Source organism: Schistocerca serialis, chromosome 2, assembly GCF_023864345.2.
Source record: "Schistocerca serialis cubense isolate TAMUIC-IGC-003099 chromosome 2, iqSchSeri2.2, whole genome shotgun sequence".
In the NCBI taxonomy this organism is placed as follows: domain Eukaryota; kingdom Metazoa; phylum Arthropoda; class Insecta; order Orthoptera; family Acrididae; genus Schistocerca; species Schistocerca serialis.
In genome coordinates this window covers 754,368,263-754,395,920 of record NC_064639.1, presented here as the reverse complement: position 1 = coordinate 754,395,920, position 27,658 = coordinate 754,368,263, and the positions used below count along the sequence as shown (strand labels likewise).

The following is a 27,658-nucleotide window of genomic DNA, read 5'->3' as shown; positions in this document are numbered from 1 at the left end:
ATGTTTAACAAACTCAAGTGGCAGACTCTGCAAGAGAGGCGCTCTGCATCGCGGTGTAGCTTGCTCGCCAGGTTTCGAGAGGGTGCGTTTCTGGATGAGGTATCGAATATATTGCTTCCCCCTACTTATACCTCCCGAGGAGATCACGAATTATTATTAAAAATTAGAGAGATTAGAGCGCGCACGGAGGCTGATGTAGATGTAGATGTAGAACATACGTCGCGCCTACACGTTCAGCACTCCCCGTGTCCAGTTCCGTCCCGTCCAGCACTCACCGTGTCCTGCGCCGTACTCCCCGGACTACCCCTGTGTCCTCTCCGGAAACTCGCTTCCATCCAGTCCCCCCATTCAAGAGCGCTGTGATTGGCTAGATCGCTCGCGCCATATCTTCGTGGCAACGCACAGTCACAAACATAACGAAACATATTCTAAATACTGGATTCATATTTAAATACTTGAAATTAAATAAATATTCCTATGTCTGGCCCGCAAACAGGCTCTAACACACATTACTAGATACATAAACAATTAAATAAACATATATCGAAAGAATAGAAACAAAAGGTAGGCCAAGAGCCTAATGTCTCTGTGCTTTCTAAAACACAGTAAATATTTAACCAATTTCATCATGACTAGTATGTATCAGATATTAACAAAGACATAGATGAATAAATATGTTTATATGCATGCTGTTACCGTTTTATCGTGTAACTGTGGAGTATTTATGGCCTGACGCGATCGATAGTAATCGGCCACTTTGACCTCCAATAACTCATGTACTATTTAAGTTACATGCCTGTAATTCATAACAATTTAGGTTTACACTAACACCTTTCTAAAGATACGTAGACCGTCAAAATCGAAAGAACCGATTAGATTTTGGAAATTCGTTGTTGGGTGTTACTTGTGTAATTTACCGTCAGATACTAAACTTTAAACTAATAAAGATATTGAAAATATGAATACACCATCAGAATCGTCGTGTAGATAATAGTAATGTTCATGTTTCTTTTTGAGGTATCATGATTCATCTGGCTACTATTAATTTCTATACGAACTGTGAAATGTCTGCCATTAAGGTTTCATAAAGTCTGCCATCTTTGGCACTCCCGGCATAGACACCTCCTTCATCGACACAAAGCACCGTCCTCGTCACAGCGGAATTCCCAGCCACGCGGCTGGACCATGCGCTGGGGCTACCCCTCTCGTCCGGTAACGTTTGCCACCACGTGTTTGCTGCCTGGCCCGGATTTGACTAGCGTCATGTGCGGCCGCCCCAATTCCGAACATGTAATATTTCGAGGGCGCCACAAATCGCACGTTATCTCACAACATCTGGAATCATGTTTATAGGCTAAGAGGAGACAGGCTCTTCTTTAGACTTACCTGGTGACAGACTGGAAAACTGTTCTGTGGAAATAGCAAAAAACTCTAGTTCTTCACAGGAAAAAGCCGGATGGGTCATTTGCCAAACGACCATGGCGAAAAGTTAAGAATAAACGACTGAGAATTATAGATCGAGCAAAAATAGGAACATGGAATGAGATGCCTCTGGGGGATAAAGGAGTGATCCACGGACTACACATTCTAAAACAATGTAAAACTGATGTCTTAGCCAGAACATAAACTAAAAAGATATTAAAGGGGTTAATAGGATATGAGGATTATATAATGGTATATGGTGGAGTCCCTTAAAACAGGGGGCTTGTATGGTGTAGCAATTTTAATGGATAATAAATAGAGGTAGGTTACAGTAAGCTGTAACTATGCAAATGAAACATTCATGACAAGTAATCATACGGTGTAGGCTCTCAAGGTAGGCGTCTTCTTCAGTTAAAATTACTGGGCTGAGGTGGAGTGGCTGATGTATAAAACTGCTCCCTAATGTTTCGTCTCCAATTGCGAGAGACATCTTTCTCGGTACAACGGCTAATGCCACTATGGCTCTCGGGGACTCTCAGAGTAGACACTGTTATCTTACTGTAATTGGTGTATATGCACCAGAAGAAGGAAGGAAAGAAGACACTCAGAAGGTTTATAACAACCTCCAAAATGAATTAAATGAGGTAACTAAGGCAGAACATTTGTTGAAATAATCAGCTATCAGTTGTACAAAAGAAATTTTATTGCTTTACCCGTGTCAGAATTCTAATGGCCTCCTTCAGAAGTGTATAACTATCGCTTTATTTGAGAGCGTCAAAAGTAAGACGTATGCACCATATTGCTGTGGTCATGTGGTTCATAATGCCAGTTCAAAACTGGTATAAGGAAACCAAACAACTAGTGCAGGCGTCATGCACGATCTGGAGCTAATCAGCTGATTACAAGTTGAAACTTTAAACATTAAAGTTAGAAAAGCTACAAAATTGAAGCTATATGAAACAACGGCTGTGTCTCTGCTACTTAATGGTAGCGAATATGGCAATGAGAGGAAGAAATATAAAAGTAACATACAGTCATCAGAAATGAGATTTTTAAGAACTTTCAGGAGAAAACACATAAAAAAATAATGACACCCACGCATAATTGAGAATCTGTAATTCAAATTAGAAGACTGAAGAGTACGGGAAGTAATGGAGACAACACCTCAACTGGACGGATGAGAACAGAAGTCCAGTCGCTGTAAACAAGTACTAGCCCTCAGGAAGGAGATATGCAGAAAGGTCGAGAAAGAGATGGAGTCGGAACGGGCATATTGTCTAAGGATTGAAGTACAGAAGAGGAAGGAGGCTGGAACTAGATTGCCTATCCATGGATATGTTGTGACACAGTGAAGAGTGAAAGTGAAGTGCTCAATGTAACGTGTTGGCAAACGCCGAAAAATGGACATCCTTGTGTACGCAGAGCAGTTAAGTACAGCTCCAGAACGACACCTATGGGAGAACTTCACAAAACCGCCAATGAAGATATTTCATGAGCAAAAAGAAGCGAAACGAGTGTAGAGCCAAACGAACAGCCTTTCATCTAGATGCACACACAAAGCAATTTTCAGAAATAAAAAAGAAACTAAAAAACAACGGGAAATATAAAAGATAAAGATAGAGAGTCTGTGGAGTGGAAAAGTAGGTAAATTTACATGTTCCTACAGGTAAAAAATAGAAAAAATGTTTCTATACTTATGCATTCGGAAAAAAATGTCTGTTGAGAATGGACTGGTTTACATGTTACGAGTAATGTGTGGTATTCGATGATGTAGGACGTCTTGCTGTTGCAGTAAACGGCGTGGTGAATTGCTAGCGCTGCAGAAGAATGTTATCCTTGTGGAAAGACAACGACTGTGGTGTATGAAACACTACATTTTCTCCGGATCATAACTCACCGCAACGTTTCACGGACTATAGATTGGTCGTTGAGGTCCAGTTGTAGGGACTCCCCTTTCATTGGATCTCAATACGTTGGATTTCTTGCTATGGCCAAATTTGAAATGATGGGTATATGCTAAACCCGTCGACATTGTGCTCACGTTACAAGAGCATGTGACCAATGCAAGTGACGCAATGTAACTAGACCAAGGTGTATTAGAAAGAGAGAGTGATTCACCCTGAAGTAGGACTGAGGGACGTGTCAGGATGCTTGGTGACTACACGCAGAACCACCTGCTGGGGCTGCTCCTACGTAACAGATGGAAATGAGAGGAGAGACTGACTAATGTCTCAACAGGTATTGGTTTCCTGACATATCATTGTAGGAACTCTTCTTCAAGTTTTTACTAAAACTGCTGCTGTAGAAATATGCGAAACTTTATTTCAAAAACCAGACAGCATAAATGACTGCCGATTTTATTCAATAGATAAAGACAGATAAAGTACTACAAATTTTACTGCGTTAAACTAGTAGTGTTCTATGTGCGTTGAGCGTCATCCATGGTTGTAACACAGTCAAGTGTGCACTTATTTACAGTATGACCGTGTAGCAAAAGTTAAAAAAAACTGACTTCAGAATTAAGTCAGTAGTTTCTTAAATGAAAAACATAATACACTATTAAAGGAGCCTCAATGGAATCCATGAACTCCACTCGCATGTTGATCAAAAAGAAAAAAAGGTAAGAAAAAGGAAACGAAATATTTTCAGAATTTCGTAAAACACATCCTCTGATATTGTAATGACTACCTTCATTAACTGCAAATTGTTCCCGTTTAGACATCAACTCGGAAAAGCTGGTACATGCAAGTCGAAAACGTATACTAATACATCTGTATCTTACGCGATTATAAAGTATCACTTTAAAATTAATTTTGTTTGAACGATAAACAAATCGACGTTTTCACATGAAACATGTGATGAATTGCATTGGTTCATGGTGACATATTGCAAATATCTACCTGAAATCCAGTCGGGGAAGACAGACAACAGACGGTCTCGGACTTTCTAAAAACGACCTGAATGCAGTTTCTTCCACGACTGGAATATTGTTCACAATCAGCACGACTAATACACTGAAATGCGCTAATTTCACTTACCTTTATTGGTTGATATCATGTAAATTAAAATTTTGTCTCAGTTCAGTGCAACATAAAACAATACGTTTAGCTAAAAAAAGGGGCAGTCAGGTCAATGAACCATGCATGCTGGAAATTGAAGAAGTCCACGAAAGAAAGTGCTAACGCCCAACAACATTTTCTCAGTTGCTGCATGTTATATTTTTGGTAAAATTCAAAGGAAAGAACATAAATACAAGAAGACATGAAACATTTCTAGTATACTGTACTTCCTAGCAGTAGAGGTGCATATGGAACTACTTGTAGCAAGCGAGAGCACAACGGATCACGTGATCAAACTAATCTCTTCTAAACTGAGTTGGTGTCTCCTTCTTCCGCCGACTCTTTCGATTAACAGTCCTATATCAAGCAAACTGAGAACTCATGCACTTGACACTTCATTACTTTCATTGATTACGAGACACAGAAATAACCTTCATACTGCGAACACATCTTTATCTACTGTACAGAAAAGTATGCAGCACCGTCTGATGTAGATTATCAGTAAAATATAACGAAACAATTCTAAGGCTTAACGTCCTTTCGACAACCATTTTCAATAAGCTAATGCAAGAAAATTATACTGCTACTGACAAACTGCAAATATTCAAATGCAAATTTAACCTTATTTCGTTAGAAAACTTCTTTAATTTAATACAAGAACAAATATAGGTCACCTTCCTATTTTTGGTAATTGGATCTCACTGAAATGACTTTAGAAAACAGGAATTAATGAATACTTAAGTCTCCTTCATTGTGTAATAATAAGCCGTAAAATCGAAGAAGAATGGGGAAGAGATATCCTGCTTTACCTGATCAAATATACTGATTTGGGTGTTTAATGATTTTCCCAAGTGATTTAAGGCGAATGTGTTCTGACTCGCCAGCTAAATAGGACAAGTGATTCAGTAACATTTGAGGAGGGACGGTGTGTGAGTTATGGGTTTTAGATGTATTCAGTAAAAGCTGGCGAATTTATAAAACCTCTACAGATTTTAAGACCACAGAGGTGTTTTTCTACTTTTGAAAACCGATTCGTAAATGTAGGTGACGTCTGAAAAGGTGTAAGTGTTTCAAATAAAGTTAATTAATAAATTTACTGAAAAATATTCAAAGATCGGTTGACCGCAATAGCAAATGTATTCCTGGGAGGAGAATAAGTGACATTAGGAAGGGACGCTCCCTGAATGATCATTGAAAGAATTTTAGAATGGCGTGAAGGCAGTCCAGATAGATGTGTTGCGTTTATTGACTTCGGTGAAGCTTCTGAATCGACTAGAAACTATATATGGGCAATAATAAATGAAAGATGATATCCTAAACACCTTATACAGACAATCAAAAACTTGTGTGACGTTTCCAAAATAATCATAAATAGAGGAAGTCTAAAAACGGAAGAGAAAATAAATCAAAGCGTCAGACAAGGATGTAGCTTATACCCGACACACTTTATTGAGGATCAGACTGGCAACACGAATGTGCATTTCGTGGAACTGTTTCAGCGTCACGATCGGCCTCATCTTAATACAGCCGTCAGGCGTAATAACATGAGACTTGGGGGTGCGCTGATGACAGTAGGCATGAGTCACATTTCAGTGGTGTCGGTGGAGTCTATCAGTAGGACGGGTTTCACTAGACATGGCCTGCACCTCAACAGGTATGGGAAGGGGAGGTTGGCAAAACTTATAGGTGACAGCATAGGTGGGGGTGGTGGGACCACTCATGGGAAAATTCCGGTAGTTGTGGGTGTTAGAGCTGTACCTTTTTTAGATTGAAGTCAGCTGATAGGTATTCCTGCTTAAGGGAAGTCTCTCTAACAAAGAAACCACTTTCTACAAAGCTTGGGTATCCGATTAATGAGGGAATTAGTATATTTCATCAAAATATACAAGGTATTAGAGATAAAGTTAGTGAACTGCTTATAGGTGTTGACTCTGAAATTATTGGTATATATGAACACTTCTTAAATAAGGAGATAATTCAGAGGCTTCCTTTACCAGGATACAGGTTGGCTGGCAGCTTTTCTAGGAGCTCTTTGTGGTGTGGGGGAGTAGCCATGTATGTGAAAAACGGTATCCCATTTGAGTCAATTGATGTTTCAAAGTACTGCACTGAAAAGGTGTTTGAATGTTGTGCAGGTGTGGTTAAATTTAGTGGAGCTAAACGTCTTACTGTTGTTATTTATAGATCCCCAGACTCCGATTTCACAACAGTTTTGCTAAAGCTAGAGGAGGTTCTTGGTTCACTTTATAGGAAATACAAAAAGTTAGTTATATGTGGTGACTTGAATATTAATTGTATAAGTGATTGTGCAAGGAAAAGGATGCTGGTAGACCTCCTTAATTCATATAATCTTATGCAAACCGTATTCTTTCCAACGAGAGTGCAAGGGAACAGTAGAGCAACCACAGACAATATTTTTGTTCACTCGTCATTATTAGAAGGGCATTCTGTTAGCAAAAAGGCGAATGGCCTTTCAGATCATGATGCACAAATTTTAAGTCTAAAAGATTTTTGTGCTTCAACACATGTTAAATATAGTTACCAACTTTTTAGGAAAGCTGATCCAGTTGCTGTACAGACTTTTGTAAACCTTATCAAGGAACAAGAGTGGCTAGATGTTTATAGTGCTGATACAGTAGACGATAAATATAATGCTTTCCTCAAGACTTTTCTCGTGCTCTTTGAAAGTTGCTTTCCGTTAGAACGTTCAAAACAGGGTACTAGCACAAACAGGCAGCCTGGGTGGCTGACTAAAGGGATAAGAATATCTTGTAGAACAAAGTGGCAATTATATCAAAACGTTAGAAACAGTCAAAATCTAAATGCAGCAGCCCATTACAAACAGTATTGTAAGGTGCTTAAAAAAGTTATTAGGAAGGCAAAAAGTATGTGGTATGCAGATAGAATAGCTAAGTCTCAGGATAAAATTAAAACCATATGGTCAGTCGTAAAGGAAGTGCCTGGTCTGCAGAGACAGGTCGAGAATATAGAATCAGTGCGTAGTGGGGATGTCCGTGTTACTGATAAGTTGCATATATGTACAGTACTTAATAATCACTTTCTGAATATAGCAGGTGAACTAAATAGAAACCTAGTCCCAACAGGGAATCATATAGCGCTCTTAGAAAAAAGTGTTCCGGGACTGTTACCTGAAATGCTCCTCCATGATACTGACAAGAGGGAGATTGAGTTAATAATTAAATCTCTAAAGACCAAGAACTCTCATGGATATGACGGGGTATCTAGCAGAATACTAAAGTATTGTTCCACGTATGTTAGCTCAGTACTTAGCCATATCTGTAACTTTTCCTTTAGGAGTGGTCGGTTTCCTGACCGATTAAAGTACTCGGTAGTGAAGCCACTTTATAAAAAGGGAGACAGGGATAATGTTGACAATTATAGACCTATTTCTATGCCATTGGTGTTTGCTAAAGTTATCGAGAGGGTTGTATATACAAGGTTACTGCAGCATTTAAATTCACATAATTTGCTGTCAAATGTACAGTTTGGTTTTAGAAATGGCTTAACAACTGAAAATGCTATAGTCTCTTTTCTCTGTGAGGTTTTGGACGGATTGAATAAAAGGTTGCGAACGTTAGGTGTTTTCTTTGATTTAACGAAGGCTTTTGACTGTGTTGACCACAAAATATTACTGCAGAAGTTGGAACATTATGGAGTAAGGGGAGTAGCTTACAATTGGTTCGCCTCCTACTTTAAGAACAGAAAGCAGAAGGTAATCCTCCGCAATATTGAGAGTGGTAATGATGTTCAGTCCCAATGGGGCACTGTTAAATGGGGAGTTCCCCAAGGGTCGGTGCTGGGGCCACTGCTGTTTCTTATTTATGTAAATGATATGCCTTCTAGTATTACAGGTGATTCAAAAATATTTCTGTTTGCTGATGACACCACCTTGGTAGTGAAGGATCTTGTGTGTAATATTGAAACATTATCAAATAATGTAGTTCATGATATAAGTTCATGGCTTGTGGAAAATAATAAATCACAGTAAGACCCAGTTTTTACAGTTTCTAACCCACAATTCAACAAGAACTGACATTTTAATCAGACAGAATGGGCATGTTATAAGCGAGACGGAACAGTTCAAGTTCCTAGGCGTACGGATAGATAGTAAGCTGTTGTGGAAAGCCCATGTTCAGGATCTTGTTCAGAAACTAAATGCCGCTTTATTTACCATTAGAACAGTATCTGAAATAAGTGACATTTCAACACGAAAAGTAGTGTACTTCGCATATTTTCATACGCTTATGTCATATGGTATTATTTTTTGGGGTAATTCTTCTGATTCAAAAAGGGTATTTTTGGCTCAAAAACGGGCTGTTCGAGCTATGTATGGTGTAAGTTCGAAAACCTCATGTCGACCCCTATTCAATAGTCTGGGAATCTTGACATTGCCCTCACAGTATGTATTTTCTTTAATGTCGTTTGTTGTTAGCAATATTAGCTTATTCCCAACAGTTAGCAGCTTTCACTCAGTTAATACTAGGCAGAAATCAAATCTGCATGTGGAACGCACTTCCTTGACTCTTGTGCAGAAAGGAGTGCAGTATTCTGCTGCATCCATTTTCAATAAGCTACCACAAGAACTCAAAAATCTTAGCAGTAGCCCAAACACTTTTAAGTCTAAACTGAAGAGTTTCCTCATGGCTCACTCCTTCTATTCTGTCGAGGAGCTCCTGTAAGAGCTAAAAAATTAAGCAAATTCCAGTGTTACATTCTTGATTTTCTTTATTTAAACTAACGACGTGTCGCCTGAATATGTTTCTTATATTTCATTTTATCTGTTTCTACAATCGTGTTATAATTTCATGTATTGACTCGTTCCATGACCATGGAGACTTCTCCTAAATGTGGTCCCACGGAACAATAAAAAAAAAAAAATGGAAGTACGCGAAGCCATACAACTGAGTGCTATGCTATATACAGATGTAATCTTCATACAGAAAAAGGAATCAGACATACAATATTCGTTATATTGAATTACATAAACTAGGAAGCTAATGTTACAACCTAAAAATAGCCACGACTAACACTCGTGACTCTTTATGGAAAACACCCACAACGACCAAAAATTGTTATTGAAGACAAGACACTGGAACAAATGTGCAGATTTAGTTATTTAGGTCGATACAAACTGAAATAACCATAACGATTTACGGAATAAAATCAATATATTCCAGCTCATGTTTGGAACTGTAAATAAAACCTTAAAGGACAAGACGAGAGAAGACACATAACTAAAGTTTTACGAAGGAATGACTGTGCTTGTCTCTCTATGGCAGTGAAGCTTGGACCAAAAAAAAAAAAAAAAAAAAAAACAAAAATAAAATAAAAATAAAGCAGTAAACAACCTCCCGAAATGAAATCTTTAAGGTATGTCATAGGCTGATCAAGAGGGGATCTTGTAAGAAATGAAAAAGTGGAATAATGCAAGGAGAAATTGAGGCAACGTCCTAACTGTACAGAAGAACACAGAATTCAAGTCTTTGTAAACAAGTGCAAACAGCGAGGAGAAAAGATAAATTGGAGGACCAAGAAAAATATGGTCTTAAAATTGTGAAGCTGGACCAGGCACATTACCTAAACACTGAAGTGAATCGTAATAATAGGAGGAGGACGCTGTTTCGTACTTTTCCTGATACAGTCTCAGTACATTGTCTGTTACCAGGCTTTGCAAAATGAAGTATTTTCAAGCAGAATATTACTTCAATGTTATGATGAAGCGTTTTGTCTTCCGAAGAAAACATAGTGCTTAAAGACCGTGGTTAGTCTGTTTCCTTTTTTCTCCTCAGAACTTCATACGTTGACTTAAGGCCTTTGTTCGTCTGACACACTGGCTTAGATTGTCGTTTAGGCGTAAGGGTTGGAAATATCACAGAAGTGATCCGTTCCCGGAAGCCATTTCTGTTCATATCAATATATTCCGTTATCTTGAATATTCTTGTATATTATCCCTTCACTTAACCCCTTATTGTGTGTGTGTGTGTGTGTGTGTGTGTGTGTGTGTGTGTGTGTGAGTGAGTGTGTTAATTCTGAGATGTGATATCAGATTTGACTAGTGCGTCTTTTACTATTCAATCTACGAAAATACCCCGTTAAATTTTAACCTTTTTTTCATATTGTTTATATAAATTTCTGTTCAGAACACTATCTCCTTTCTTCGATTTTTTTAATTTAGTTATTTTGTTTTCTCACAACTTTTCAGTGCATTCTCCTATAATTTTCTTTGTAGTTTATACTGGTAAGCTGTTGTGCTTCGTGTAACTCATTCGGATCCATGGAATGCACCTGGATTTTATTTATATACAGTCTTTAGGCTTTTTGATTCCGTCATACATCTTTTCCTATTTTGCGCTTCGTCTCTACCTGCCTGCTCCATCCAATATCTTCTGCAATATGTTTTACATTTTCTAGTCTTTCTGTCTTTCTTCGTGTCTACAATTTTTCGCCTCTCCCATCCCATAATTACTATTGAATAGTGATAAACTTTTAATTGGGAACATATAGATTTTGCTGCTGGAATTTTGTATCACATTTCCTTTTCTCTTTATCTCGCTGCGTTTATCATTTAGTCCGTCTCTTTGGTTATATTCTTCTTCTTATTTAAATCTGTCAACTCACATGAGGGACCCATATAGTTCTAAAACCCGCTTTTCCACTGTGACTAAAATCACCGAATATCTGTAGTCTGTTTTCACCTGCAATGTAAGGCTTTTCGCAATTGCTTCTGGTTTCACTTTGTTTCAGAAAATTACGGCAATGTCATTGGGAGAAACGAATCAGAAACCTGAAACCTTTCTTGTCCTTTTTACAGCTGAGTTCGCTTGATGTGCTTCTCTCGCATCATTTTTCTCATTCTTCTCTTGTACCTAGCACGAAATTAATGAGAGAGGGACCGTCACGTTGCAGAAAGTTTGTTGTATTTTGAACGATCCCGAAATTTCCCTTACAAGCTTCACTCTTTATATCATATTTACGAGGATGCTTTCTCTCATTTTGTATTGATATTTCTCGATCTTTATAACTTGGAGTTAAGTATGTAGTCGATCAATCTACGGAAACTTAGGCCATTCTTCAATTCAACAAAGTTGACATTCGTGTTGGTTTTTCCTGTTATTGTACGGGGTGGTTATAATTAAACTTCCTTTATTTGAGAGGACTGCCGTGAAAAACGAGTGATCGTAGGACAATGAAACGTTGTAGAAATACTTGTAATAGCATGTAGAAGACAAATAACGAATAAATCACTGAAGGAAACGCATTTTAATATCCACACCAGAGTTTAGCGTTTGTTAAGCGCTTACCATGCTTACTTTCCAGGCTACTAAAGTTGCTCTACATGACCACCAACTGCACCCTCAACAGCCTGTAACCGTCCAGAGATACCATTTCACAACTGTTGGCAGCTCTTTTCAAATAGTGGACCATGGAATGTTTGTTTAGCTGTCGTGACAAAACTTGTGTGCTCCTTGAAGATCGCACATTGCGCCTAGCATCGTCAGATATGGCAACAGTAACTTGTTCGACAATTCGCGACATAACTAGCTGTCGAACTCTCACCATACCAAAATCGATAGTTAAACGGAACTTCCGAACCGTGTTCTTCAACCGCGATGCGAAAGTTGACCTCTTCGTATGCATTTAATGCGTCAATACTCGCAAAGATCAACAGCACTGTTGATATTGTTTTGATAAAACAGCTTACGAATAAGGTCTATTTTACTTTCCTGGATTCATGTTGACTGTTTACAACTATAATGCACACTGATGGTTCAAATGGCTCTGAGCACTATGGGACTTAACTTCTGAGGTCATCAGTCCCCTAGAACGTAGAACAACTTAAACCTAACTAACCTAAACATCACACACATCCATGCCCGAGGTAGGATTCGAACCTGCAACCGTAGCGGTCGCGCGGTTCCAGACTGTAGCGCCTAGAACCGTTCGGCCACTCCGGCCGACTGCACACTGATGCTTGTGCTTCAACCTACGTCGCCATTTCGGTACCTGCACCTAATGGCAAGTCTTGTCACTAACACTACGAAAATAGCAAATCCCGCAGCGCACAGTCATTCCTATAAAATTGGGTAACCAAACGTTAAATAGTTTGCCATGTACACTGGCTTAAGTGGCGAAAGTTTGTTTATAATCACGCTGAAAATCTCAGAGTCGTTTTTAGGTGGAAGATTACTTCCGGCGTCATCTACATTTTGTTTTTGTTTTTAAATGACAGGTAGGAAGGAGATGCCTCTCTGGTTGTTGGCGTCTATCTTGGAGTGAATGAGAGTTTCCAGACCCAGGCATCCCCGTATCTTTCTTTCTTCCAGAGTTATTCCATTACACTGCTGCCAGTTTACCGCCTAGTTTCCACATACACTCCTGGAAATGGAAAACAGAACACATTGACACCGGTGTGTCAGACCCACCATACTTGCTCCGGACACTGCGAGAGGGCTGTACAAGCAATGATCACACGCACGGCACAGCGGACACACCAGGAACCGCGGTGTTGGCCGTCAAATGGCGCTAGCTGCGCAGCACTTGTGCACCGCCGCCGTCAGTGTCAGCCAGTTTGCCGTGGCATACGGAGCTCCATCGCAGTCTTTAACACTGGTAGCATGCCGCGACAGCGTGGACGTGAACCGTATGTGCAGTTGACGGACTTTGAGCGAGGGCGTATATTGGGCATGCGGGAGGCCGGGTGGACGTACCGCCGAATTGCTCAACACGTGGGGCGTGAGGTCTCCACAGTACATCGATGTTGTCGCCAGTGGTCGGCGGAAGGTGCACGTGCCCGTCGACCTGGGACCGGACCGCAGCGACGCACGGATGCACGCCAAGACTGTAGGATCCTACGCAGTGCCGTAGGGGACCGCACCGCCACTTCCCAGCAAATTAGGGACACTGTAGCTCCTGGGGTATCGGCGAGGACCATTCGCAACCGTCTCCATGAAGCTGGGCTACGGTCCCGCACACCGTTAGGCCGTCTTCCGCTCACGCCCCAACATCGTGCAGCCCGCCTCCAGTGGTGTCGCGACAGGCGTGAATGGAGGGACGAATGGAGACGTGTCGTCTTCAGCGATGAGAGTCGCTTCTGCCTTGGTGCCAATGATGGTCGTATGCGTGTTTGGCGCCGTGCAGGTGAGCGCCACAATCAGGACTGCATACGACCGAGGCACACAGGGCCAACACCCGGCATCATGGTGTGGGGAGCGATCTCCTACACTGGCCGTACACCACTGGTGATCGTCGAGGGGACACTGAATAGTGCACGGTACATCCAAACCGTCATCTAACCCATCGTTCTACCATTCCTAGACCGGCAAGGGAACTTGCTGTTCCAACAGGACAATGCACGTCCGCATGTATCCCGTGCCACCCAACGTGCTCTAGAAGGTGTAAGTCAACTACCCTGGCTAGCAAGATCTCCGGATCTGTCCCCCATTGAGCATGTTTGGGACTGGATGAAGCGTCGTCTCACGCGGTCTGCACGTCCAGCACGAACGCTGGTCCAACTGAGGCGCCAGGTGGAAATGGCATGGCAAGCCGTTCCACAGGACTACATCCAGCATCTCTACGATCGTCTCCATGGGAGAATAGCAGCCTGCATTGCTGCGAAAGGTGGATATACACTGTACTAGTGCCGACATTGTGCATGCTCTGTTGCCTGTGTCTATGTGCCTGTGGTTCTGTCAGTGTGATCATGTGATGTATCTGACCCCAGGAATGTGTCAATAAAGTTTCTCCTTCCTGGGACAATGAATTCACGGTGTTCTTATTTCAATTTCCAGGAGTGTATGTCTTCTTCATCTAGTGCCTTGCATTTTCAGTATATCAACATAGTGTTGTGTTTCCTACAATGTTTGTGATTTTTACAATATATTCTCCCCTTGTAAAAAAAAGTCTCCATAATGTTTGTCGGTCAGTTCTAAGTTGGCTTTATCATTGATAAATTCGAAGTGTATATTTGTGGGTCTGAACCCTCTGTCCTCGTTACTGAAGACATTAGAAAAGTATTCTAATTATTCTTCTTGAATGTATTTTTTACCCTTTCCTTTGCTTGTACTTACGTTACTTCACTCTTAATATCGAAACATTTATTCCGTAGTCCTTATAAAACGGTTCTAATGCGTTTTAAGACAGAATTCCATATCCATCAGGGTGACAGTCTATGTTATATCATCGCATCTCTTCATGTTCCATCTTCCTGCTTGTCAGCGGCTTTAGTTCTTTCGCCGATTTTCCATATCTTTTGTGATCACGTCCCAATACATCATTTCTATTCGAATATTGGAAACAAATATTGAAAGTTCACTGATAAACAGCATATGTCAGTTCAGTGATGCTTCTGATGTTTCCTTGATACTTTAGTGTAACCTTTAAAAAAATAATCCTAATCTCTATGTTGAAAGCTATTTCGACAATTACTATATTATTCCTCTTTGCTTTGGCTGCCTGTTTGTAAATGATATAACTCATATGAATAAAAATATGTGCCGTATGTTATTATCTGTTCTTGGTAATTTCGGACAAGAATTCTCGTTATAGCTGGAAAATAATTCGGAATTGTTTTGTGTTTTACTTCTTTGTCTGTTTGTTCGCTTAAGTCCCCATCTGTTTCATACAGTATTGTAGTAACTTTATCACTCATGCTTCAACGTCTTTTGCAATATTGTCTTATTTGTTCGGACTGTTATTCTTGGCAATGTTGATGCAGGCTTGTGCATTGGCAGTATATATCCATAGTTTCCTTAACTAAATAAGAAAAAAGAGATCTTTTCTGATGGAGATGTAAAATCTGTAAGTGACTGTAAAATTTTATTTGATTATGGACGCAGTTACAAGTTTTGTGGACTTTGTGTGTTTTTTATATCTAGATTCCTATAATAAATCTGTATTTCCGCATTAGATTGTATAACTGGTATCCTGTAACATCACTATGAGAAATATTCACCTTTTCAGTAAATTTGTCAGATGATTTAGTCTGAGATGTCTCGTGAGAACGATGAATTTTAGTGTTTCTGGTAAATGGATCTGCTTAAGGGTTATGTGCGAAACTCTAGGAACCTTCCGTAGATGATATCCTATACTCTTCGTACTTAGTTGGCCTAGTTGTTCTACTTTTTTCAGTGGGGGAGAATTTTCTGCCTCACAGGCTTGAAGTTATTTGCGAAGGTGCTGTAATCTCTTTCTGTGATGTTACATTTGAGGCCAAATAATCTTACAGAGTTCGGCTACAGGACCGGACACATTTCAAAGCTGGGCATTATGATAACAGGCAGATTGTGTTATGCTGCTATTGTCTTCATTTAGTCATTTCACGGTTCAGCGCTTTGATGTGTGTGACGTTAATGAATTAGATCCAGTGTAGTCCTTTTTTTTAGTTCTGAGCCTTTTATCTTAAACGGCAATGAAGGTAAACAGGGAAACATCTGAAGCGGAATAGTAAACAAGAGAAGAATAAATGTTTTGAGACACAAGCAGTACTGTATCCATATAAATTAGGATTCGTGTGATACAGCCTACCTGACAGGAATCAGTTAAATGGTAAATTTGTATATCGATTCTATTTGTTCCATTCTGCGCATCAATGATAAATCGGAAAATGCAGGACAGATTGCAATAAGTGAGAAGTCCACGCACTGACACTTTAACAAAATTATTTCCAATTCAATAATGAATTTTATTAACCAGAAGATCTATCACCAGTGAGATCCAAAGTTTCAGGAGCCTAAGCAAATATTTTTGGAAACCACATTTAACAAATCATTTTTACAAAAATAGTAGCAAAAGCATACAACATATTATATTGGTTCAGGTATACAGATGACATCCTTTGCTTACTAGTTGAACCACAAACAAAAATTGTAAAACTACAAACTGACATCAAGAAAATACATGAAAATATAAAATTCACAATGGAAAGAGAACAGAATACCAAATTAATTTTCTGGATATAACAATTAAAAAAACAAAAACAATACGCATATGTTTGAAATCAACCGTAAACCCACAGCAACGGACATTATCATTTCCCAATCCTCGAACCACCACAGTCACAAAAGCAAGTAGAATTTTGATAAAATCTCCACAGACTCAACACTGTGCCACTCGGCAAAGAAAGCTACCGAAAAGAACTGGACATAATAATACAGATAGCATGAAACAATGGTTACAATAGTGACACAATCACAAAGCTAAACAACAAAATGAAAGTAAAATAAAAGCAGAAAGCACCAAACCACAGAGAACAACACAAGAGAACCAAACACAAACACTCAGTCCCATAACAACTACGCAGGATAGTCAGAAAAAGAGGAAAGAAAACACAAAATGGTACACAATGACACACACAAACTCACACATAAAGAAAGGGAATAAACGCAGCATATACAACAGACAATTCTATACAAAAATACACCCCAAAACTGACAAAAAACAGAGACATATGCCAGAAAGCCGGTACATAACAACTACAGTGTAACACTTGTGAAAGCAGATACATAGGACAAACAGATAGAACATTTGATTTCAGATACAAGGAACACGTGAGAGCCAGGAAATATGGGACAAACCACTCCACATTTGCACATTTGCAGAACAGCCAGGAGAACATGACCACAAACCAACCACTAGAGAAGAAGACATGAAAATAATTAGAATTAACAATAAAAAGCACCTCCTAACCCTGCAAGAAAATTACCACATACAGAAAACAAAAGCAGAAAGGAAAATCCAGTTGAATGGTCAAGTACATATGCCAAACAATTCATTGTTTGCGCTAATAGATAACATAATAGAATAACTCTCCCAAAGAGGATTAATATAATAATACCACCCAACATCTTCACATTCACTTATCCATGAACCACTCCACAAAACATTGAAACAAAAAGTCAGATCAGCGGCTTTCAACCACTGACTAACAGATTGTCTATTCATATTTCATACCCTACAACCCAAACCGCCCGCCAGGGCGCGCGCACACACACACACACACACACACACACACACACACACACACAGACAAACAAAGAAATATACACATTCTTTAGCTCACTCTCTCTCTCTCTCATAAACACGCACTATGTAAACATCATTAAAGTAAGTTAGTTTTGAACACATATTTCGTTGCGTTGGCAACGTGTAGGCAAACACACCAAAGAGGAGGAAACACGTAATGAAGTTAAAATATTTACATTGTTAAAAGCACAGTATCCGAAGAAATAGTTATATCGAGTGGCAAAAGAATAATAGTATAGCACAAAAAGAAGGAGGAACATGGTGAACAGTGTGAAAAAGGTTGGAACTCAGAATTGTGCTTATACAGGCTGTTACAAAAAGGTACGGCCAAACTTTCAGGAAACATTCCTCACACACAAAGAAAGAAAATGTGTTATGTGGACATGTGTCCGGAAACGCTTACTTTCCATGTTAGAGCTCATTTTATTACTTCTCTTCAAATCACATTATCATGGAATGGAAACACACAGCAACAGAACGTACCAGCGTGACTTCAAACACTTTGTTACAGGAAATGTTCAAAATGTCCTCCGTTATCGAGGATACTTGCATCCACACTCCGTCGCATGGAATCCCTGATGCACTGATGCAGCCCTGGAGAATGGCGTATTGTATCGCAGCCGTCCACAATACGACCACGAAGAGTCTCTACATTTGGTACCGGGGTTGCGTAGACAAGAGCTTTCAAGTGCCCCCATAAATGAAAGTCAAGAGGGTTGAGGTCAGGAGAGCGTGGAGGCCATGGAATTGGTCCGCCTCTACCAATCCATCGGTCACCGAATCTGTTGTTGAGAAGCGTACTAACACTTCGACTGAAATGTGCCGGAGCTCCATCGTTCATGAACCACATGTTGTGTCGTACTTGTAAAGGCACATGTTCTAGCAGCACAGGTAGAGTATCCCGTATGAAATCATGATAACGTGCTCCATTGAGCGTAGCTGGAAGAACATGAGGCCCAATCAAGAGATCACCAACAATGCCTGCCCAAACGTTCACAGAAAATCGTGCTGATGACGTAATTGCACAACTGCGTGCGGATTATTGTCAGCCCACACATGTTGATTGTGAAAATTTACAATTTGATCACGTTGGAATGAAGCCTCATCCGTAAAGAGAACATTTGCACTGAAATGAGGATTGACACATTGTTGGATGAACCATTCGCAGGAGTGTACCCGTGGGGGTCAACCAGCTGCTGATAGTGCCTGCGCACGCTGTACATGGTACGGAAACAACTGGTTCTCCCGTAGCACTACATCTAAATCTACATACAGTGACGTGGTCAACGTTACCTTGTTCAGCAGCAACTTCTCTGACGCCGACGTTAGGGTTATCGTCAACTGCACGAAGAATTGCCTCGTCCATTGCAGGTGTCCTCGTCGTTCTAGGTCTTCCCCAGTCGCGAGTCATAGGCTGGAATGTTCCGTGCTCCCTAAGACACCGATCAATTGCTTCGAACGTCTTCCTGTCGGGACACCTTCGTTCTGGACATCTGTCTCGATACAAACGTACCGCGCCACGGCTAGTGCCCCGTGCTAATCCATACATCAAATGGGCATCTGCCAACTCCGCATTTGTAAACATTGCACTGACTGCAAAACCACGTTCGTGATGAACACTAACTTGTTGATGCTATGTACTGATGTGCTTGATGCTAGTACTGTAGAGCAATGAGTCGAATGTCAACACAAGCACCGAAGCCAACATTACCTTCCTTCAATTGGGCAGTGAATCGAGGAAGTACAGTACATACTGACGAAACTAAAATGAGCTCTAACATGGAAATTAAGCGTTTCCGGACACATGTCCACATATCATCTTTTCTTTATTTGTGTGTGAGGAATGTTTCCTGAAAGTTTGGTCGTACCTTTTTGCAACACCTTGTACATCGGTAACAAAGTTGTAGTGCGACCTCCAGACCAGTTGAGAGGAAACGCAGATCACAGCAAATCGTAAGTAATTACTTTTTGCATAAAAAGCCACGACGTGAAAAATAACAAAACTGTATCGTTATAGATCCCACTGATGTCTTGTAGCAGGAAAAAGGCGAAACGCTTCTGGGAAAAATTAATTAAGTGGCAGCAGGAAAATGCGGTTGTGTTTACAAAACAAGTATTTCTGTGCTGGCTGCAGGGGCTGACCACGCAAACAAACTTGCCACTCCTCGTCTTTTTTTCTCCTATCCTCAGCATAGCTATCTATAGTCACCTTGTAGGAGTGCAATAAAAACGCATTGCGTGATTAACTTCTCGGATCGGAGACGCCTGCTATCCTCTCGCAGTCCGTCCGCTAAAATTCCTAGTAGTAGGTTTGGTGGCAACAGTTGTTAAGAAATCACTTTATGCAATCTGATTGATGATTAGTTGCGTATGAAACTGGCATTAAATATACAACATGCTTGGATATACACGAGGGGCATTCAATAAGTAAGGCAACACATTTTCTGAGAAAACATGTTGGTTTCATTCAGGATTCCAACACACCATATTATCCCCCACCCTTTCCCTTACAAAACCCTGTTTTTAAACATAATATGTATTTATTGCGACCGCCATACGCCACCTTATTGGAAGGGCCTGAATCTCGCATCTACATCTAAATCTACATATTTACATGGATACTCTGCAAATCACATTTAAATGCCTGGCAGAGGGTTCATCGAACCACATTCACAATTCTCTATTATTCCAATCTCGTACAGTGCGCGGAAAGAATGAACACCTATATCTTTCCGTACGAGCTCATATTCACCCCCCCTATTTTTTTTTATGACCATTCCTCCATATGTAGGTCGGAGTCAACAAAATATTTTAGCATTCGGAGGAGAAGTTTCCGTCGCAACGGAAAACGCCTTTCTTTTAATGATTTCCAACCGAAATCCTGTATCATTTCTGTGACACTCTCTCCCGTATTTCGCGATAATACAAAACGTGCTACCTTTCTTTGAACTTTTTCGATATACTCCGTCAGTCTTATCTGGTAAGGATCCCACACCGCGCAGCATTATTCTAAAAGAGAACGGACAAGCGTAGTGTAGGCAGTCTCCTTAGTAGGTCTGTTACATTTTCTAAGTGTCCTGCCAATAAAACGCAGTCTTTGGTTAGCTTTCTCCACAACATTTTCTATGTGTTCCTTCCAGTTTAAGTTGTTCGTAATTGTAATACCTACATATTTAGTTGAATTTACGGCTTTTAGGTTAGACTGATTTATAATGAAATCGAAGTTTAACGAGTTCCTCTTAGCACTCATGTGGATGGCCTCGCACTTTTCGTTATTCAGGGTCAACTGCCACTTTTCGCACCATTCAGATATCTTTTGTAAATCGTTTTGCAGTTTGTTTTGATCTTCTGATGACTTTATTAGTCGATAAACGACAGCGTCATCTGCAAACAACCGAAGACGGCTGCTCAGATTGTCTCCAAATCGTTTATATAGATAAGGAACAGCAAAGGGCCTATAACACTACCTTGGGGAATGCCAGAAATCACTTCTGTTTCACACGATGACTTTCCGTCAATTACTACAAAATGTGACCTCTCTGACAGGAAATCACAAATCCAGTCACATAACTGAGACGATATTCCATAAGCACGCAATTTCAATACGAGCCGCTTGTGTGGTACAGTGTCAAAAGCTTTCCGGAAATCCAGAAATACGGAATCGATTTGAAATCCCTTGTCAATAGCACTCAACACTTCATGTGAATGAAGAGCTAGTTGTGTCTCACAGGAACTATGTTTTCTAAACCCATGTTGACTGTGTGTCAATAGACAGTTTTCTTCGAGGTAATTCATAGTGTTCGAACACAATGTGTGTTCCAAAATCCTGCTACGTATCGACGTTAACGATATGGGCCTGTAATTTAGTGGATTACTCATACTACCTTTCTTGAATATTGGTGTGACCTGTGCAACTTTCCAGTCTTTGGGTACGGATCTCTCGTCGAGCGAACGGTTGTTTATGATTGTTAAGTATGGAGCTAATGCATCAGCATACTCCGAAAGGAACCTAATTTGTATACAGTCTGGACCAGAAGACTTGCTTTTATTAAGTGATTTAAGTTGCTTCACTACTCAGAGGACATTTACTTCTACATTACTCATGTTGGCAGCTGTTCTTGATTCGAATTCTAGAATATTTACTTCGTTTTCTTTTGTGAAGGCATTTCGGAAAACTGTGTTTAGTAACTCTGCTTTGGCGGCATTGCCTTCGATAGTATCTCCATTGGTATCGCGCAGACAAGGCATCGATTGTTTCTCGCCGCTAACATACTTCACATATGACCAGAATCTCTTTGGATTTTCTGCCAGGTTTCGAGACATAGTTTCGTTGTGGAAACTGTTATATGATCGCCCATTAAAGTCCGCGCTAAATTTCGAGCTTCTGTAAGAGATCGCCAATCTTCGGGATTTCGCGTCTGTTTAAATGTGGCATGTTTATTTCGTTGTTTCTGCAACAGTGTTCTAACCCGTTTTGTGTACCAAGGAGGATCAGCTCCGTCGTTTGTTAATTTATTTGGTATTAATGTCTCAATTGCTGCCGATACTATTACTCTGAATCTAAGCCACATCTGGTCTACACTTATATTATTAATTTGTAATGAGTGGAGATTGTCTCTCAGGAATGCGTCAAGTGAATTTTTATCTGCTTTTTTGAATAAGTATATTTTTCGCTTATTTTCGGGGGGTTTGGGGATTACAATATTCAATATCGCTACGACAACCCTGTGTTCACTAATCCCTGAATCGGTTTCCATGCTCGTTATTAACTCAGGATTATTTGTTGCTAAGAGGTCAAGTGTGTTTACACAACCGTTTACTATTCGCGTGTGCTCATGAACTAACTACTCGAAATAATGTTCGGAGTATGCGTTTAGCACAATTTCGGATGATATTTTATTCATACCTCCGGAATTAAACATGTATTTCGGCCAACATATCGCGGGTAAATTAAAGTCACCACCAACTATTATCGTATGAGTCGGGTACGTGTTTGAAATCAAACTTAAGTTTTCTTTGAACCTTTCAGCAACTGTAACATCTGAACTGGAAGGTCGGTAAAAGGATCCAATTATTATTTTATTCCGCTTGCCAACAATTACCTCTGCCCATGCTAACTCACAGGAAGTATCTACTTCAATTTCGCGACAAGTTAAACTACTTTTAACAGCAACAAACACGCCACCGCCAACCATGTTTAGCCTATCCTTTCGGAACACCGTTAGGTTCTTCGCAAAAATTTCGGCTGAGCTTATGTCCGGCTTTAGCCAGCTTTCAGTGCCTATAACGATTTGAACATCAGTGCTTTCTATTAGCGCTTGGAGCTCTGGTACATTCCCAACACAGCTACGTCAATTTACAACTGTTATACCAATGGTTCATTTATCTAGGTTCTTTCTGTGTTCAGCCTGCTCCCTTTGTGACTGAAGCCCTTCTTTGGTTTTCCCGAGACCCTCTAACCTAAAAAAGCGCACGTCCACGCCACACAGCCCCTGCTACCCGTGTAGCCACCTCCTGCGAATAGTGGACATCTGACCTATCCAGCGGAACCCAAAACCCAACCACCGTTTGGCGCAAGTCGACGAATCTGTAGCCTACACGGTCGCAGAACCGTCTGACCCTCTGATTCAGACCCTACACCCGGCGCTGTACCAGAGGTCCGCAATCGGTCCTGTCGACTATGCTGCTTTTGGTCGGCTCTGCTTTCATCTTGCAAGCAAGACTGGCAGCCTTTACCACTTCTGTTAGCCGCTCGAAACCAGAGAGAATCTCTTCTGATCCAAAGTGACACACATCATTGGTACCGACGTGAGCAACCACCTGCAGTTGGCTGCACCCTGTGCTCTTCATGGCATCCGGGAGGACCCTTTCCACATCTGGAATGACTCCACCCGGTATGTACACGGAGTGCACATTGGATTTCGTACCCTCCTTGTCGGCCAGGTTCCTAAGGGGCCCCACAACGCGCCTAACGTTGGAGCTCCCAACTACCGATAGTACCATTCCCCTTGTCGGCGGCGGTTCCAACATCCTGCTGCATGTGTAATCTCCCCATCATTCGTGTACTGCTTTCCCCGGAGCGCATCCTTCAATGGACCAAACATATGGCCGGGTGAACGTGCGATATCCGAGCTGTAGGGTGGATGAGGGGCTCCGCTCGGGTGCGCCGACTTGTGCGAGGGACTGTGTTGTCATGGAGAAGGAGAAGTTTTTATGCAACTTTGTGGCGGCGAACAAGCTGAAGTCGTTTCATCAATTTCCTTGGGGTAGCACAATACACTTCAATGCTGATCTTGGCACCACTAGAGAGTACATCAAACAAAATGACCCCTTGCGACTCAGAAGACCGCCGCCATTACTGTACCGGCTGAGGGTGTGGCTTTGAACTTTTGTTTTTTCGGAGGAGTGGCGGTGTGGCGCCTCTCCATGGATCGCCGTTTTGCTTTCGGTTCGAAGTTATGAACTCATGTTTCAGCACCCGTGACGATGTTAGATTCAAAATTATCAACATCAGCCTCGCCAGGTGCAAGCAATTCCGCATAGGCGAGGAATCCAGCGGGCACACACCTCTGAGCACCTTAACTGGTGGACGAGAGTATCAGCACTACCAAAAGAGGCGTCCAGTTGCGCAGCTGGGTGTTTGATTGTCTTTCATCATCACCTCGAATAAGAGTGTCCGCACGTTTCAACATTGTGCGGCCGGTCGGCAAGGGGGGGGATCGGACATGTTTTCGCTACCTTGTTGCGATGATGACAGACGCCTCACCCAACGACTTACTGTGCTTCTGTTCACAGCCAAGTCTCTCTAGACATTCGGGAAGCACCTATGATTATCTGCGAGGTTCTGGTTTTCCGCCAGAAGAAACTCACTGACAGCTCTCTCCTTGGAACGTACTTCCGTTACAGACGCAGTTTTGAAAGCTACGTATAGCACCGCCACACATCGTAACTCCGTGAAACTATATGGACTGAATCAGATATACTACACGCCGTCACTCAACAAATTCCGAATTTTTTGAACCGAAACTGGCTGAGAAAGAAATGTGTTGCATTACTTATAGGACGCCCTTCGTAAATTAGGACTTCAGCCCAATCGTACAAAGTGGTTAACAGTAACACCGACTACATTCTGTACATCAGGAAAGATTACCCAGTGGCTTTCTAATTCCGAAATCGCTTATCAATATTGTCTTCGAGAGGTTCGTATTGTGGGTCGTACAAGGAGAAACGTCTTCCAGCGCACGTCGTAATTTGGCAGCTGTAAAGTCGTTGCCTATCGAGACAGCCGTTTACCGTTTCGAGACATTGCCATTCGCGTTCGTCGGATTACCACGAATGTCATGGGATACACAATCGGTGACTACAGGAAGGGCTCCACTCAAAATCATACACGATCTTGAGAAAACAAAATTACTGTTCGCTCGGTCTAGCAAGATCGTACAGCTACGCCGTGTATCTTGAGTCAAGAGACGGGTAACTTTGCAGTAAGACATGTATCAATACCTCGACTCAGTATGAAGCACCACGCATTGTCTCCACGGCTACGATTATTGGGGCTTCCGTTGACGCGGCAGTAGAGTGAGATGCACCGACAATGGTGCGCTGAACGACAACGGTGCACAGAGGGGTTGCACTGTTTGGCCTTTTGAGGCGAATCCAGATTCTGCGTAGAGCCTCGTAATGGAACGTACGAGTGCATGGGGCATCGAAGGGGAATAAAGGTTGTCGAACTGCATTCGTCGTCGTCATATGGGTCCACCATCTGGCTTGATAGTACGGCGTGCCATCTGGTACTCAAAACGATCATCTTTGTTTCGCATAGCCGGTGTTTCGGACAACAGGAGCTACATTTCTGACGGGTCAAGGACTGCGGCTGTGCCTTATGTTCCGACAAAATAACTCCAGACCAGAAGTTCTCCTTTGCAGTCCTGACCTGCCTCGATGTAGAAGGTTTTCGACTGTTGCCCTAGCAAGCACGACCTCCAGCCTTTTCACAATATGAAATCATGTCGTTGTGGGTTTAAAATCTGGCACCCCGTCACTCACAAGTAATCACGATGCATGAACTTTGGCGTAGAGATGAAGCAGCATGCAGTCGTACCGTTATTTATCATTCGAAATACGTTTCTGGCAGTGCTCAACCAGAGACCAGAGGTGTCTGCTATGTTTAGTACATTTCACACTCTGTACAGCCGCAAATCACGTACCAATTAAATCATCTACTCTTTCTACTATAATACACTGTCTGAACTACCCAGGCATTCCTGTGTAAGGCGGGAATTGGAGGGAGTGAGGAGGGGGGTGGGGTGGGGGAAAGGGCCCACCAGTTGTTAACAGAGAAGCAGCAACAGCAATTATATCGCTCATGGTAATTGTGTGACTTCGAACGTGGAATAGTCTTTGGATGTCACATGAGCAACAAATCCATCAACGGCATTTCAATCCTTCGAAAGCAGCCCCGGTTGACTGTTGGTGGTGAGAATGTGAAGCGGAAGAGCGAAGGAACAACCAAAGCTAGACCAAGAACAAGTAGACCTCATGTAAGAACTGACGTACAATGCACGCCGATTATTACAGAGCGTGGTTGTAAAAATATCACATGAAATAAGCGGGAACAATCACTCGTGAGGTCCAAAGTGGTACCTGGAGCCCAGCAACCATAATAAATATGAAAAGGGACAAAATTTTGAAAAACACAGCCCTCTGTCGCGAACACAATTAATTTGTGACCTAGGTTTCGGTGTCACAAGGGATACCTTCTTCGGACAAAATTAAAACTAAATGTTACAGCATGCTACATGATATAAAATACAACTAATGAATGACTGGCTGTAGTACAAAAATTCCGGAATAAATGCATAAAGAAGACATATACGAAATAATCCATTAAATGGCATTACTGCTTGCTACAATAGAAGCGTTATGAAAACCAAAAAAGGGTTTTTTAATTTACGTATATGAGCCTAAAAATTAGAAAGGAAAGGTATCTTTGAATCTGCAAGAAGTAGTTGGTACATCACAGTGTTAGATCTCGTCAAGCAGTGGCTTTTTACCATTGAAATAACTTCTTCCGCGCAACTGCACCTGCTCGTTGAGAAAAAGTCCGTCATTCGAAAGGAAATGCTTGAAAATTTCCAGCTCTTCCAAAATATCAAGTTTACGCCCATTTTTCGATATGCAAAATCTCCAACTTCTCAACCCCTTTAGGAGAGTGCCCTGTGATTAACAGGTGATCTGCAAAAGAAGAACTAGGGGCACATGAACTGTTTTTCCTCAGAAAATGTTCTTTACAGCGAATTGAAAAGGCACGTCCTGTTTGACCAATATAATAGGCACCGCAAGTGTCACATGAAATCTTATAGCCACCAGAATTCTGCAGAGGACTAGTGGTTGACTTTAAATTACGGATACATTTTTTATCAAGTTGTTATTTGTAGAGAAAGCAATATTAGATTTGTATTTAATCCGAAGCAACCTTTGAATCTGGTGTGACACTGGACCTAAAAATGGAATTCAGAAGAATTTTTTCTCCGATTCTTCTGGGACGCTGGTGAAAGAACCAAGTGTAGTACCATTCTTGCCAATCTTCTTTCTGAGGATATCATCTACCAACCGAGCTTCGTAACCATTATTGTACTAAAGCCAGTCATTCGTTAGTTGTATTTTATATCATGCAGCATCCCGCTACTGTAATTACTTCATGTATACCGTTCAGGTGTTTGCTTATTTCCCTCTCTGCAGTTACGAGAGTTTTTTATAAAATAGCTTGTTTTACCAATCAGCCACCAGATGGCGGTATTGTCTTGAAGTTGCCGTGACGCACAAGTCACATGATGTTTCAGTTTTGTGTTGACTGTAGCAGAGGACACATGGTAGCCCCTAGTGGCTTGGACCTCTGTTGCATTTTATTTTAATTCTATCTGACGCTGTTAGGTATGACCGCAGCTTTCGTATTTTTTTGGTACGTTATGCTGTAACATTCAGTTTTAATTCTGTCCGAAGAAGGTGTCCCTTGTGACACCGAAACCTAAGTCACAGTTGTGTTCGCGACAGAGGGCTGTGTTTTTCAAAATTTTGTATTATACAGCAGTCGCTGATTGACAGCAATGTTAAAAACCTTATGAAAAGGTAGTTGC

At 41.2% G+C, this 27,658-nt stretch overlaps 1 protein-coding gene across 1 annotated transcript in view; it reads left to right on the top strand.

Moving 5' to 3' along the window:
* The window catches only part of LOC126456385 (uncharacterized), a 127,906-nt gene that overhangs the window by 8,521 nt on the left and 91,727 nt on the right, over positions 1-27,658 (top strand). The window lies entirely within an intron of this gene.